The sequence below is a fragment of the Anomalospiza imberbis genome, chromosome 18 (assembly GCF_031753505.1).
Source record: "Anomalospiza imberbis isolate Cuckoo-Finch-1a 21T00152 chromosome 18, ASM3175350v1, whole genome shotgun sequence".
Classification (NCBI taxonomy): domain Eukaryota; kingdom Metazoa; phylum Chordata; class Aves; order Passeriformes; family Viduidae; genus Anomalospiza; species Anomalospiza imberbis.
The window spans coordinates 9,457,511-9,470,613 of record NC_089698.1 but is presented as its reverse complement, the minus strand read 5'-3'; the positions used below and the strand labels follow the sequence as shown (position 1 = coordinate 9,470,613).

Sequence of the window (13,103 nt, the reverse complement as noted above, 5' to 3'; positions counted from 1 at the left end):
GCGGGATGCACCAAAGCTGACCGGACAGCGCTCTGGGAGAGCAGAATCCTCACAGCATTGGCACATCAGAGCAGCTGAAGGAGTGTGGGCTAGTAGAATCCACAGATAATACACAGACAAAGGTACACGGGAATGGGACTGACATAGAAACACTTTTGGAAGTGTTTCTACTGGAAATAAAAGACAAGAATAAATTCTTAGGGATTTCTGAACTTCAGTGATCTTTGCAAAACCTCCCTTCTGAAGCAGACCAGCTCTGCCTTCAGTGCTGCTCTAGGCCAACTGTTGGGCTGTTGCCTGTGAACATGAGGGACTTCAAACAGAGTCTGAACTGGTCCCAAGATGGGAAAAGACAGATCTGCCTGATTTTGAAATGAGTGGTTTTGAAGGCACATCTTGATTCACTAGGCCCTCCAAAGGAGGGGGAAGCATATCTGATTCAGAAGTGAAATCATGCATTAGGTTGACTTGCTTGGCAGAACTTCCAGCAACATTGTACATCTCATTCTCAGGCTGGAATATCCTACCTAGAAAGGGACCAGGAGGTCAGTCTGCAGTTTTTAAGTCCTTGACCCAGCTTGAGGCCACCCAACAGAGCTGCCAAGGAGCAATGGCTGCAGCAGCATTTGTTCTTCTTTCTTTCCAGAAAAAAAAGTGACCCCCATTTGCTCAGTGGTGGGAGAGAAGAGCCAGATGGCTGGACCTGAGCAAGGCACACGACCCTGGAGGAGGAGATTGGGGGTGAAAGGTTCCATAAACCGATTACCGGGAAAACACACAACTGGAAACAAATGCTAATAAAAATTGCAACATTTGGAGATCAAACGCCTTAAATCATCACATTTCTTTAATTTAAAAATGCAGGATAAAAGAAACGAAAATGACTCTGCAGCACATTTAAGCCAATCCAGTATTTTCCAGGCATGTCCTTAATTTATTTCACAGCAGAGATCTTAAAGAGTAGTTATAAATTATCACTAAACACAGAGGGAAGACTTGGGTTTATATGAGCACACCTAGCAAGTCACCCTCACTTTCAGAAACACCATCAACAAAAATCTTGTAGCATTACAAAATATGCTTCATTCCAGAGCTTAAATTAAAGGTATTTAAATCAGAATATTTGTATTTCCATTTCCTTTGGGAGATTTCTATTGGCTTCAAACCTAGACAGCACTGAGAACCACAGTAACCCTTAATTCAAAGGGTCTGGTAAGGAGCAGGACAAGTTACCAAGGTTTGGGGAAGAACCTCCAAAAATACCAGCCCAAGAGCTGTTCTCCAGATCAGGTTTTAGCCTCTTTTACAGTCAAAACAGAGAAGGAAAGATTTGGGCCTTTATGTTTCATCCACCCTCAGAAAACCTTTTAAAGGTTTTCTCCAAGCCACGGAAATGTCAAACTCCTTGGGCATCTCAGAGTGCCCTCTAATCCAACGCCCCAGTTTGGGGGTTTCTCAGGGCTGCCCAGACTCTGCTCATCCCCTCAGTGCACAATAATCATAAACAAACCCGAGGCCATGCTCTAAACATGAGCACTAAACAGAATTAATTGAAACAAAACTTAACAAACAAAAATAAACCCAAAATGCACGACAGCATGTGGGGATTTGGGGCTAATCAGAACCAGCTCCCCTGTACTTCCAGCTCCCACTCAGTTTTCAACCACTGAAAATGAAAACCTCTCCATTTTTAAGAAGTTACAATATTCTGATGTCAATTTGTCTGAAGTCAATGAGTTTACTTTTGTTGATCCTTCCCCCAAGAAATAAGCACCTCTGTCCTTGGGAAAAAAAAAAAAGGTAAAACTAAACTCTCATGGCATCTCTGGGATCTGGACAGGACCCAGGGCTGGACACGACCTGCTCCAAGCTCCATGTTCTCAGTGTTCTCTGGATTGACACCTAAAGCCCAACTCCCACAGAACCTTCCTGTCCTTGCAGCAAGACACTTGCAAGCCCTTTTAGGATTCTGAAACTGTTTGACAGTACTGTAAAGGACACATTTACCCATGCATGGAATGCCAGATAGACCACACCCTTCTGCTCTGCAGCACTGCACACATTTGGGTCGCTGCTGAGGCTCATTTTGCCTCTCCAGTGATTCCCAAGGAACACACCAAGCTTAGCCCGGGCATGGCATCAACACAAGTCAACATGAAACAAGGTCACACTCCAGCTGCGCTCAGGTCTGTGCTCTGAATACACTGCAAGTGTAATTTGTACCCTGCTCATCACCTAAACCTACATCTGAATGTTGCCTCTTTCCCTCCTATGCAGCATTGATGATTAGTTTTGATCTGACTGGAATGAAGGAGGGATTGTGTAACTGTCCCCAAAACAGCCCAGCCCTGGGAGCTGCCTGGCCTTATCTCTCCTCTGGCCTTTGTTTGCAGATGGAGATGAAACCTGAAGACTTCCAAGGCATGGTTTTCCAAAACAGTAAGTAAGTCTTATTCATGTCTCCTTCCAGGCCCTTCCACATGCCCCAGGAGGATGGCAGAAGTTACAGGACCCTCATTTGTCACTTTTGTCATTTGTTTTTTTCCTCCAATGGCTCTCCTGCCTCTATCTAATCAGGGGGACGTTTCCTGTCTTTGTTCTCAACCATTCATCCTGCGGGAATGATGATTATCATCAAACAGCATTAAAATAGAAAGCCTGGAGCCAGCACCCAATTAGCTCGGACTTAGGGAGCCCTGGAATGGAGCAACGGAAGAGACCACAGACAGTCCAACTGGCAAAAATGGGCATTGAATGATGTGTCATTCAACCACAGCATCGTCCCACCTTCAAAAACAAACCTAGGCTTCAACCCAGCATGGGCCAAGCTCGGAACCAATAAACATCACATACCTGTGCTGTGTCCCCAGTAAGCCAGGAGAATGTTCCAAGTGCCACTCCATTCACCAGTTTAAACCTCACCAACTGGGAGACAACTGCTCCATCCAGATCTCCCACTGCGGGAAATTATCCAGATTTCCTTGATGCATCAAATCTCTGCTGCCAGGAAACCTCGGCAATTCTCTCCTGAAGGAACAGTGGGGAAACAGAGAGGTCCTCAGGGTGCACAGATTATTTTAAATCCTGGATCCATATTAGAGAAAAACCCAAACTTACTTTTGCCTGTTGCCTATTCCAGCTCCCCAGACAGATGCCATCCTTGTTAGAGCTGGAAAAAATTCAAACTTGTACTTAGTTCACAAATATGAGTGAAGAGCCAGTGACAAACTGGAAGACTCTTCCAGGCTGCATAAAAAACACGAATAAGATATGACCAAATAATTTGGCTCACCAGTCATTTTTTCCTCCAAAAGTCAGATAAAATTTTTCCTTCCTAAGAGAATAAAACCCAGTATTTCTGGTGTCTCAGCAGGAAGCAGCAGCATGGAAGCAGCTGGACAGTAACAGGCCTGAGTTGGGATCCTGCTCTGGCTTGGGTGGATTATGAATTTCTACCTCAGAAATGTTGCCAGTAAACCTAAAATGACTTTGTATCGAAGGCTTTTGAGGGAATGCTGCTATTGGAGTGCCCTGGAAACACGAAGTGTTGTTTACTACTTAGCTTAGCTGACCCAAAGATTTGCCTCCAAGCACAAAATTCCAATCCTTTACTGCAGACATCCCAGGATGTGTGAATCACAACAGAAACTTCAAAATAACCTTGGGAGAGGCTGGAGCTGGAGAAAAGCTGCTCCTAACATCCCATATGGCGAAGCCAGCCCAATCTGCAAACCCCTCTGCATCACTGGCACTTAGCTCTGACTCCCAGATATAATTTTGCTGATATTAGGGATGTAAATAACAAGTGTTGACTTCTGAGAAGTGGGGAAATTCAGACTCAGTCGTTGGCCTAACCCTTTGCTGATGACTGGAAAAGAACCAAGTGAGGTTTAAAAACACAAAATACGTTCATAATTTCAAAGTCTGCTCTTCTGATGATGTTCAGCTTATTTGTTCTCCTTCTTCCAATAATTTTTTCCAGTTGCTAATTGGAGGCTAATAAGAAATGTTAAAGTCCAACTCTGCATAGCTGAATTTTTTTTCCCTTGCTCATCTTTATACACCCTGGCGCCAAAGCCCGCACTGGTGTAAATCATGTACTTGATGGGAACTTTACTCATTTATATCCAAAGGGAATCCGGTCTCCAGTGTCTCCAGATAATGATCTTGTTGTGTTTAATACTGCATAAACACATAGGATGATGCGTTCCCTGTCTTAAAAAAAAGTTTGTTTAACTTCTTCTGTCTCATCTTTAGTCAGAATAGCAAACAACGGGAGGGAAGGGTGGAGAAAGAGTGAGATCCTAGCAATGAGATCATGCAGCACAGAGTCCGGTAAACTCCAGGGTGAGAAGTCTTTTAAACACAAATCTATCTCTGCAAAATCAATGGGAGGAAAAAAAAGAGAGGCTAAATTTAACCCTTATTCTATTTAAAACCCGTGTGCAGCATCTCGCAGAATTGCGTTACATAAACACAATTGTGTTATATTTACGGTTTGAAACAAAACACAAAACCCTCAACTGCAGGACTCCAAGTCCCACCCACCCTCGGCCCATGCTTGCTGGAAGAGCTGTAAACAGGGAGCAGCCCTGGAGCCTAGTGCTATGCCTGGCCCCATCCCAGCATCCACAGAGCAAATCCACCCTCCAGGAGCAAACGGCTCCCAGTCTGCCATGTGCACTGGTCCTCTCAGGTGACCACCCTGCTGCAGGTGCAGTGAGCCAAAAATCCCACCCACCAGCAAGGTGGGAGCATGGGATGAAAGGCAGGCACCAGCCTGGTCCAAACCGCTGCATACAACCCTTGCTCAGCCACTTGGCACAATTTCCAGCCCTTCGGCAAATGGCGCTGGAGGTTTCCACAGCAAAAATACCACCCCCCCTGAAAATTCTTAGCTGGCCACTGAAACATCTGCTTGCCAGAGACACCCAAGGCCATGTGTCACTGCTGCCTGAGTCACACGGAAGGTTGGTACCAGCTTCTCTCCTTGGGTTGCACAGGATTCAATTGTACAACAGGGTGTGAACATCCGACACCCAATGGGTCGTGGCTGCAGAACCCAGCCATGGCTCCAGCTCCCACAGCACCCTTTGGACTCAGTGATCACCAGGCAAGGGCTTCCCAAGGTGGCCAAAATGCTGGTGTGACTGGTGTGCAACCCGTGAGGCCGCCTGTGGTTGTATCAAAACAAACCTTGACCGACGTGACGCAACAGCCTTGGCAGAGATGTTGGTGTAAATGCTGGCCCTCCAGGCCACAAAAACCTTCTGCTAATTCAGGAGGATCTCTTTGGGAGAGGTGTACCAGGAAACCCACAAAGCCCTATTTCTCCATCCTGCTGTCCTGGTTTTCCTACTCCAATTAACTTTCAAATCAGGTTGGATTTATAGAGGACTTTCATATTCAGACTCTGGCATAGGACAGAGAGGTTCCTCTCTCTGGATCACTGGCACACAGACAATGAGCTCCTTGTCTTCACTCCTGCCTCTTTGAAGCTCTGCTGGAGCTTGATGCACATTGGGTTTCCTTTTCTTATTAAGAAAAATTTAAAGATTACCTTAATTTTGCAAATGCTATTCATTGCAAACAGCATTTTGGCTCCATGACTGTTCCCAAGTCAGGCTTTGTTTTCTTTCTCTGGGGTAGGACTCTGTTTAATTACAGCCCTCACTTTTTTTGCAGTGGATGGGACCCAAAAGCACGACATTTGGGATCATTTCTTTCCAGTTTGCCTCTGCAGTTTCTACTCGGAGGAGGTATTCTGCAGCTGATGCTCAGCTCTGCTCCAGCTGTTTCAAGGCGAAAGAAGTGGCTAATGGGATCAGGGACCCGACCTTGGCACTCCAGGCATGTAAGCATTTAATTCTGCCACCCGATTTATAACCTACCAGACACTCCTATGGGGATCCTACCTTGCAGCAGGTTTGCAGCCACCAACACAGAGGTGAGAGATGCTGCTTTTTAAAAAGGCATGAGGTCTTCAGGGAACAGCGGAAATCTAATTATAACGAAAATTAATTTCTTTTTTTGTCATCATTATCCTCAATATGAAAGAAATCTCAGACAGAATGACTAATCTGGCTCCAGCCAACACAACCTCAGTTGCTGGCAGCAGGGAGGCAGCCTGGGAGGGGTGGAAGCAAAACAGAATGGTCCCAGATTCCTCTGCCAAGCAGGGAAATGCTGCCAGAGCAGGGGACCCCCTGGCAACCTGTCCAGGAAAGGGGGGAGCACTGAGTTCTCTCAGAACATAGAGGGGCAGAGGAGAAGCAGCTCCTTGTAGCTACAGCACCTTAGAAATACATTCTTAGAGGGGTCCTGCAACCTGGGCTGGTGGCGGACATTGTGAACACCAGCTGGAAACTCCAAGAGGAACCAAGCTTGGAGCAGGAAGAACAGATGGATGCACAGCAAGAATCCATGGGTGTTCACACACACACACACACACACACACGCTACAGCAGCCAGAGCTTCCCGAAATGCTGCTCCCTCCTTGACTTTAGGCTCTGGCTAAATAATGCTGCATTGTTTTGTATCAGGTTCTGCTCTTGCAGCCCTGCTGCAGCTCAGAAACAAAAGGGGCTTCATGCAGGACAAAAGGGGACTGTTCTACCTAATGAGGACCAGTTGAGAGGTATGGAGACAGCACCCTCTCCCCATCGGATCGTGGCTGTGAACAGCCCCTCTGGCTAATGAAGAGCAGTTGAGAGGTGCGAGCAGAGGGAACAGGGATGTCCCTGAGCAGAGAGGGGGCCGGTCCCGAGGGTCACCAGTGCTGCCACTGGCAGGGACAGCCCGGGAGAAGGGAACACGTTTAGGTTCATCTGTCACCGTGATGGCTCCTGACCTGCCAACCTTGCAGGCCCCGCTCTCTGACCTCTGGCTCTGACCCCTCCAAAGAGGCGCTGGTGCTCAGCCAGAAGTCCCCTATTGACTACCTGTCAGAGGGCACCTGCTTAAGGAACCCCATAGAAATTAAAGTCACAAAATGAGTCACAAGGGACTGTTTGAGCTGGGAAGCCAGCATTAGTCCCTGGCTGGTAAACCAATCTCCCTAATTATCTGTCAGAAGAATCTCTCCTTTTTCTATTTTCTTTTCTTTCCCTGTTCCCCCTGCTACCCCTTTCCCAGCCCTCTCTTCTCTTTGACTTATTATCTTAATTTCACATTAACCAAAGGGATTAAAAGCACCTTGGGAGGGGAAGGGAGTGGAGGGGGGAGAAGCAGAGGCTGAAGAAAGAGAGACTTCAAGTCTTGTTTCGTCCTCTCAGGAGCTTGGGCCAGGGTACCAGCAGTGCTGGGACCGAGCCTAGTTGTGTTTTCATGTCCAGCCCCATGGCCACAACCCAATCTGGTCTAAAAGAAAACAAACCCTCAGTGGGGCAGTGTAAACCAAGCCCTGCCCGAGGGAGGATGTGTGGCTGTTCCTCATTTCCCCACCCTCCTCCCCTGCAGGGTAATGTTGTACAGCTGCACCGGAGTGTCTTTGCTGGGGTTTCTCCTCTTGGGCACATGGCAAAGGGCTGTGGAGGTGCCCGGGGCACAGCCAAGCTCCAGGAGCTGCCCTCTGCCCCTGTCAGGTCTTTGTCACACCAGGGCACTGCACAGGAAGTGGCACTGTCCCCTCCATGGCTGGGGCTCAGCCCTGCAGCTGAGGTTGACTCCCAGGAGTTCACTGAATGAAGATTTGTGATCCACAACTCTGCTGATTTTTTCTTTCTTAAATAACAATAAAGCACAGGCATGTTGTGATTCACTGGATCTGGATCTCTTTTCCTTTTTTTAAAGTTTATAGAATGATGGAATGGTTTGCATTGGGATGGACCTTAAAGCCCACTCAGTCCAATCCCTGCCATGGCAGGGACACCTTCCACTATCCCAGGCTGCTCCCACCCCCATCCAGCCTGGCCTTGGGCACTGCCAGGGATGCAGGGGCAGCCACAGCTTCTCTGGGCACCCTGTGCCAGGGCCTCACCACCCTCCCAGGGAAGAATTTCTTCCCAATATCCAATCCAAATCTATTGGTGTTACATCTGAAGTTCATCAAGCACCACATTACCAAGATAGTGTTGACCAATGACAGCACTGCTGCTTTTTCAAATAAATACTTCTTTTTTCTTTCCACATGGGAAAATTAGGTTAATGGCACTTACTTCCCTCACGCTCTAAGAAAGCTAAGCTAAAGTCTGCACATCACTGCAGGTTCAGACAACTCCAGCAAATCCACCTAGAATTTGAATGGAGATCAGAGCAATCCTTTCCTACAAATAAACAGCATCCTCATCAGATCCCAAACTCCTTCCTGAAGAGCAGGATTGCATATGCCAAAACTGCATCTTCCACAGTCTGTGGTCCTCAGTATGAGACAGAATATCCTGTCATGTCCAGCATTAAAAAGCTATTGGTTCAGAAAGACAATTAATTATATTCTGGAACATCCTAATTACAACAATAGTGAACAAATGAAATAAAGTAACAAAAAACTCCACCCTGGGATGTAATTTTTTCCCAACTCCAGTGGTCCCTGTGAGAAGTGAGGCCAGGTGGGTCTGACTGCCCTTCCCCAGAGGATCACATCCAAGGCTTTACAACAAAGCCAGCTAGCAGGGAATTTTCACATGGGTCTAGGTTTCATCAGGAACATTTCAGCCCTGTACTCCCTCCTAACCCCTCAGAAAGCCAGGACTGCATTTCAGTTTTATTCACAAATCTGGCTGTAACCCATTACTCCTGTTAAAAGGCTGAAGATTTAAAGGTATCTCGCTCCACAGTTAGTCCCATTGGATTGCACAGGATTACTTCTGCAGCCAAGTACGAGCATTAAGTGTGAATAAAGACATCAAACTGCGGCTCTAAGTGTTGATGATTCATCGGCAGAATTCCTAGAAGAGAGGGAATCTGCACAACAGACTCATAGCTGTGAAGTGACCTAACTAATATGTTGTTACACAGATAGTAAAGCTGCATCCACTGGGAGAAACTGGAAAAATATATTGCCTAGAGGGGACGTCACTGAAAGTGAGAAGGTTTCTTGCCCTGTTTCTGTGTGAGAGAGTCAGGAGCTGTCAAATGCTCCCTCATTCCTTCACACTGCGAGCCCCAGTGCCACTGAGGAGAGTCCTGCTGCTCTCTCCTGTCCACATGGAGGGGAAATGTGGAGCTGGGAATGGCACCAGCTGCTCCTCTCAGTTACCTGCAAGCAGAGCTGGGTTAGGAAGGAGAAACGTGTCTTTGTCTCCCTGCCCAAACCATCACCACCAAGCAAATAAAAGCCAGCCCAAAGCACAGGTCCCAGAGCTGGCGCTCCCTCATAGCCAGATCAGGTATCTCTGGTCACGCCACTCACCCCTTAATGAACCCATAAGGGTTTGGCCTCTCTTTTACTGGGTGAAAACATTTTCTCATGGTGAAATGATAAGGGAGCTTGATGCAATGGGCAACAAAAGACAAAGAAAAAAAGTCCCAACAGAGGTGAAAAGACATTTTTCACATATTTTCTCCCTGTCATCTTCCAGGAAACTGATAAAACTGGTTTCAGATGTAATTTCCATTCAGAATGCAATCATATATCTTTAGATTGGGTAAACCCAAGCCTTCAGTGTGGCACAAGGGAAGGAGCATGCCCTACTTAATGGTCCACAGCCCTGAGAAGAGACTGAAACCAAAGCCAGGGAAAAAAGCAGGAGAATGCCCTTCACCTTCCCCACCAGCACCAACAAGGGAGTAAAGTGCCTCCAAAGAACTGTCTGTGCTTTCATTCATAGGTCTGTGGTTTTACTACAGGCACCTGCTGAGAAATTGTGCTGGCTGAGAAGCAAACAAATGCAGTGAATTCAGGAACACAGACAAGCAATTCAGCCTTGTAAATGGGAAAATCATCCTCTGGGGTTTGGTTTGGAAACACCGATGGACCAGGAAGCCAAAGAGTGAGCAACTAAAACTCATGTCAGTGTAAGGAATCTTCACAGCTCACTACACCTTTCTTCCCCATCAAGGACACTGAGGAAGGATCCTTCTTTACCCTTCCAGGGAAACTTCATGCATTTAAACAAACATTTAAATAAACCCCTTGAAATGGAGTGTTGGGATGAAGAAACGGGAGACACTCAGCAGCCCCAAAGCTGGGGCACCTGTGCTCCTCAAAGCCTTGAGAACATCTTTGTTTCAAACACTTCTGTGGGTTCAAACCCCCAAAAACCACCATTGGCTTCAATCCAAGGTGACTTTCCTGAGGAGCAGGTCAGGGTTTTCACACCCTTGTCATAATCTCCAGTGTGACTAAACTCACTTCAGAGTCCCATTTGAAGAAAACCCAGCCAAGATTTTGAAGTTTTCCATTAAGTAGAAAGTCCCAGAGTTTTTAATTAGGACAAAAACCATATCTTTGCCATTCTGGTAAAACCAAAGCCCTGCCATGACAAGAACAACAGTCACAGTTTGGTGCTGAACACCAAAGCCCATAAAGTTCCTGCCCCAAGCCCTGTCTCTAAGTCATGGCTGTGGGAAGCCCTACCCTACCCCTCCAAAGCTATGGTCTCTGAATTCCTTTTGGAAGAGGCATTAGCCATTCCCTCTAAAGGTGGGGACACCAACCCCCTTGCTCACTGTAACACCAAAGAACTTACAGCAACAGAGAAACCAGGATGAAGTGAAATGCTGCTGCTGAAATGACAAGACCCAAGTCCATTGAAACAAGAGCCTTTTGATGGTATGCAAACAAAACACTGAAAGCCAAAGGAAGTAATGCCAATGTCAGCTGATGGGAAAATTACTTGAAGCTTACACTCTTGGAAGATGTTTTGATTTTAGCCAAAATCTGGTTTTCCTTTTCAGTGTAACCTGTTACACAAAGCAGAGGGAGAAGAAAGGCTGGACCAGTTTTACTGGGAACATACTCAACAAACCCACAATATTGTGCTGAATTTGGCCACAGAAATGTGAATACACCTTGGAGGGTCAGTCCAAAACAATACAGGAGTATTGCTTCCTATCCATGCTGATTCCTGTCCAAGGAGTCTGTAGTGAGTCAGGGCCACCTTTTGTCTCCTTGTACCAGCCTGCATTGAAATCAGTAGGAATTTCTGTAATTCCAATAATCAGATTGAGAATATAATTTAAATCTACATGTTGATGCTGACAGTCACACACCTTAAAACTCATTAGGAAGGGCAATGCTACACATTTTTAAAACCAAGCATTTGTGCACTTCCTCTGCCTCCAATATTTTGGAAATGAAACGAGAAGACAAAAAGAAGGGATCAGCAGCGGTATCTCTTCCCCAAATGCACAACAGTGAGAAACAAATCCCCCAAGTCCAAGTGAAGAATTAGGAATGACACTAAGGTGGGCAATTCCACCAGCTCAGGTTTCTCCTGAAGTGTCCACTCAGCCAAAGTGCCTGTGTTTGGGTCTCAAGTTCAGTGCAGATGAAAAGTCAGGAGTAGCCAAGTGTCAAGGCTTGCACATCACAAGGAAAACAAGTGGAGCTCATGCCAAGGGAGAGCAAAGCAGCTGAATTAACACTGCCTCAGCCAACTTACAATGTGAAGCTTCCAGGCTATGCAGGTTGGGTTTCCTGGTCCTGGTGATCCATTTAAACTGCTTTTGCACATGTAAGAGGCCAGAACTGTTGCCCGTGCTCTGAGGACAGGTGTTCCATTTGGCTTTTGGCTGCACAGCCTGAGCTGTTAGCTCCAGTTGCAGAAAGATGTGACTGGGGAAATCCCTGACACAGGGCACCATGGAGGAAGAATTCACTGGAGAACTGAATTGCTGAGGGGCTCTGAGGATTAAAGATGACCTTTATCTTCTGCCCAGAACCATGGGACTCAGTGTTCAGTGCCTCTAGAGTTCTGATTTTTTTGGAAAGTCTTGAGCAGAAGCATCAAGTTTCCTTCTCTAGCCCTACACTTGTATGTGCTGTGCTCCAATCTCTTGACTCAGGCTCAGCCTTGTGACCAAAAGAACACGTGTCAACATCTGCACTGGGACCTCCCCAAGCCCTGTTCAGAGGCCTACAAAAGCAGCTCTGTCTGCATGTGGTAACCCAAACAGGGAATTCACACTGCCTTCCCTCTTCCTGGGACTTCTCACTCCACTGCAGACATGCAGCTGGCTCCATGCAGGGGAGCTGTGGCTCAGTTCAGAAGCAAAGCCCCAGAGTATTGTTACAGGCCTCTTCTGCCAACCAGAGATACAAAAAACACACTAAGTCAAGGAGAAAACCAGTCCAGAACCCTGAGTTGCTCAAGAAAAAGGGAACATCAGGACTCCTGGTTAAGCACCTGAAGGATGCCTCCAGGCTGCCCAAGTCCTTGGGTCCAAGTCCCCACTCACATTCCTTGGACGTTCCATCGGGTTTGTTTTTTTTTTTTGCAACTGAGAGTCCTCAGTCATCTCCCCAGTGGAGTGAATGATTCACATTCAAACCCTGAAGCGAGTTGAAAGCTGACTTGCAATGAAATGGATCCTCTTTCCCTCCTGGCTCAGGCTCCCGTGCTGCTGCGGAGCAGCTGCCGCGCTCCATCTCCGGAGCGGCGCTGCCGCCTCGGCCAGAGCCATCCTTGCCGTGGCCATGGCTGGCACTGCGCTTTCACCCTCAGGCATGTGCTAAAATTCCACCCAAGAATTCCATCTCTTGAATCAAGGCCAGACAGGTTCCCTTGGCCATTCCTAAAATGTGCACAGTGGCCAAGTGCTGAAAAGGTAAATGGTTAAATGGAATCTGGAGGTTTTTTTTTTTTTTTTTTTTTTCTGTTGTCAGTGCCAAATGATTGCCTAGCTCCTTAGTAAAAGAATAACAAAAACCCTGCAACAGGACGTGTTCCAAATCAACCACACAGCACAGCAAATAAATTCAAACACACAGGATTCCTCCCCCCAACACTATAAATAATAAAAACAATATACCTCAGCTACAGAAACCGAACCAGGGCAGAAACAAACACGCCTTGAGCCACACATTGATCTGTACATGTGAGTATCCATCATCCCTCTGCCTCCCTCTCTGTCTACTTTGGCATCTGGCATTAACCAGGTTCTGAGAGATGACCTTCAATTTGCTCACTCTAAAGCAAGTCTGGCGTGCCAGAGACTTAACA

At 46.8% G+C, this 13,103-nt stretch overlaps 1 long non-coding RNA gene across 1 annotated transcript in view; it reads right to left on the bottom strand.

Annotated features, from left to right (window-relative positions):
* The window catches only part of LOC137484789 (uncharacterized), an 88,010-nt gene that overhangs the window by 36,263 nt on the left and 38,644 nt on the right, over positions 1 to 13,103 (bottom strand). The gene's annotated exons all lie outside the window — the stretch shown is intronic.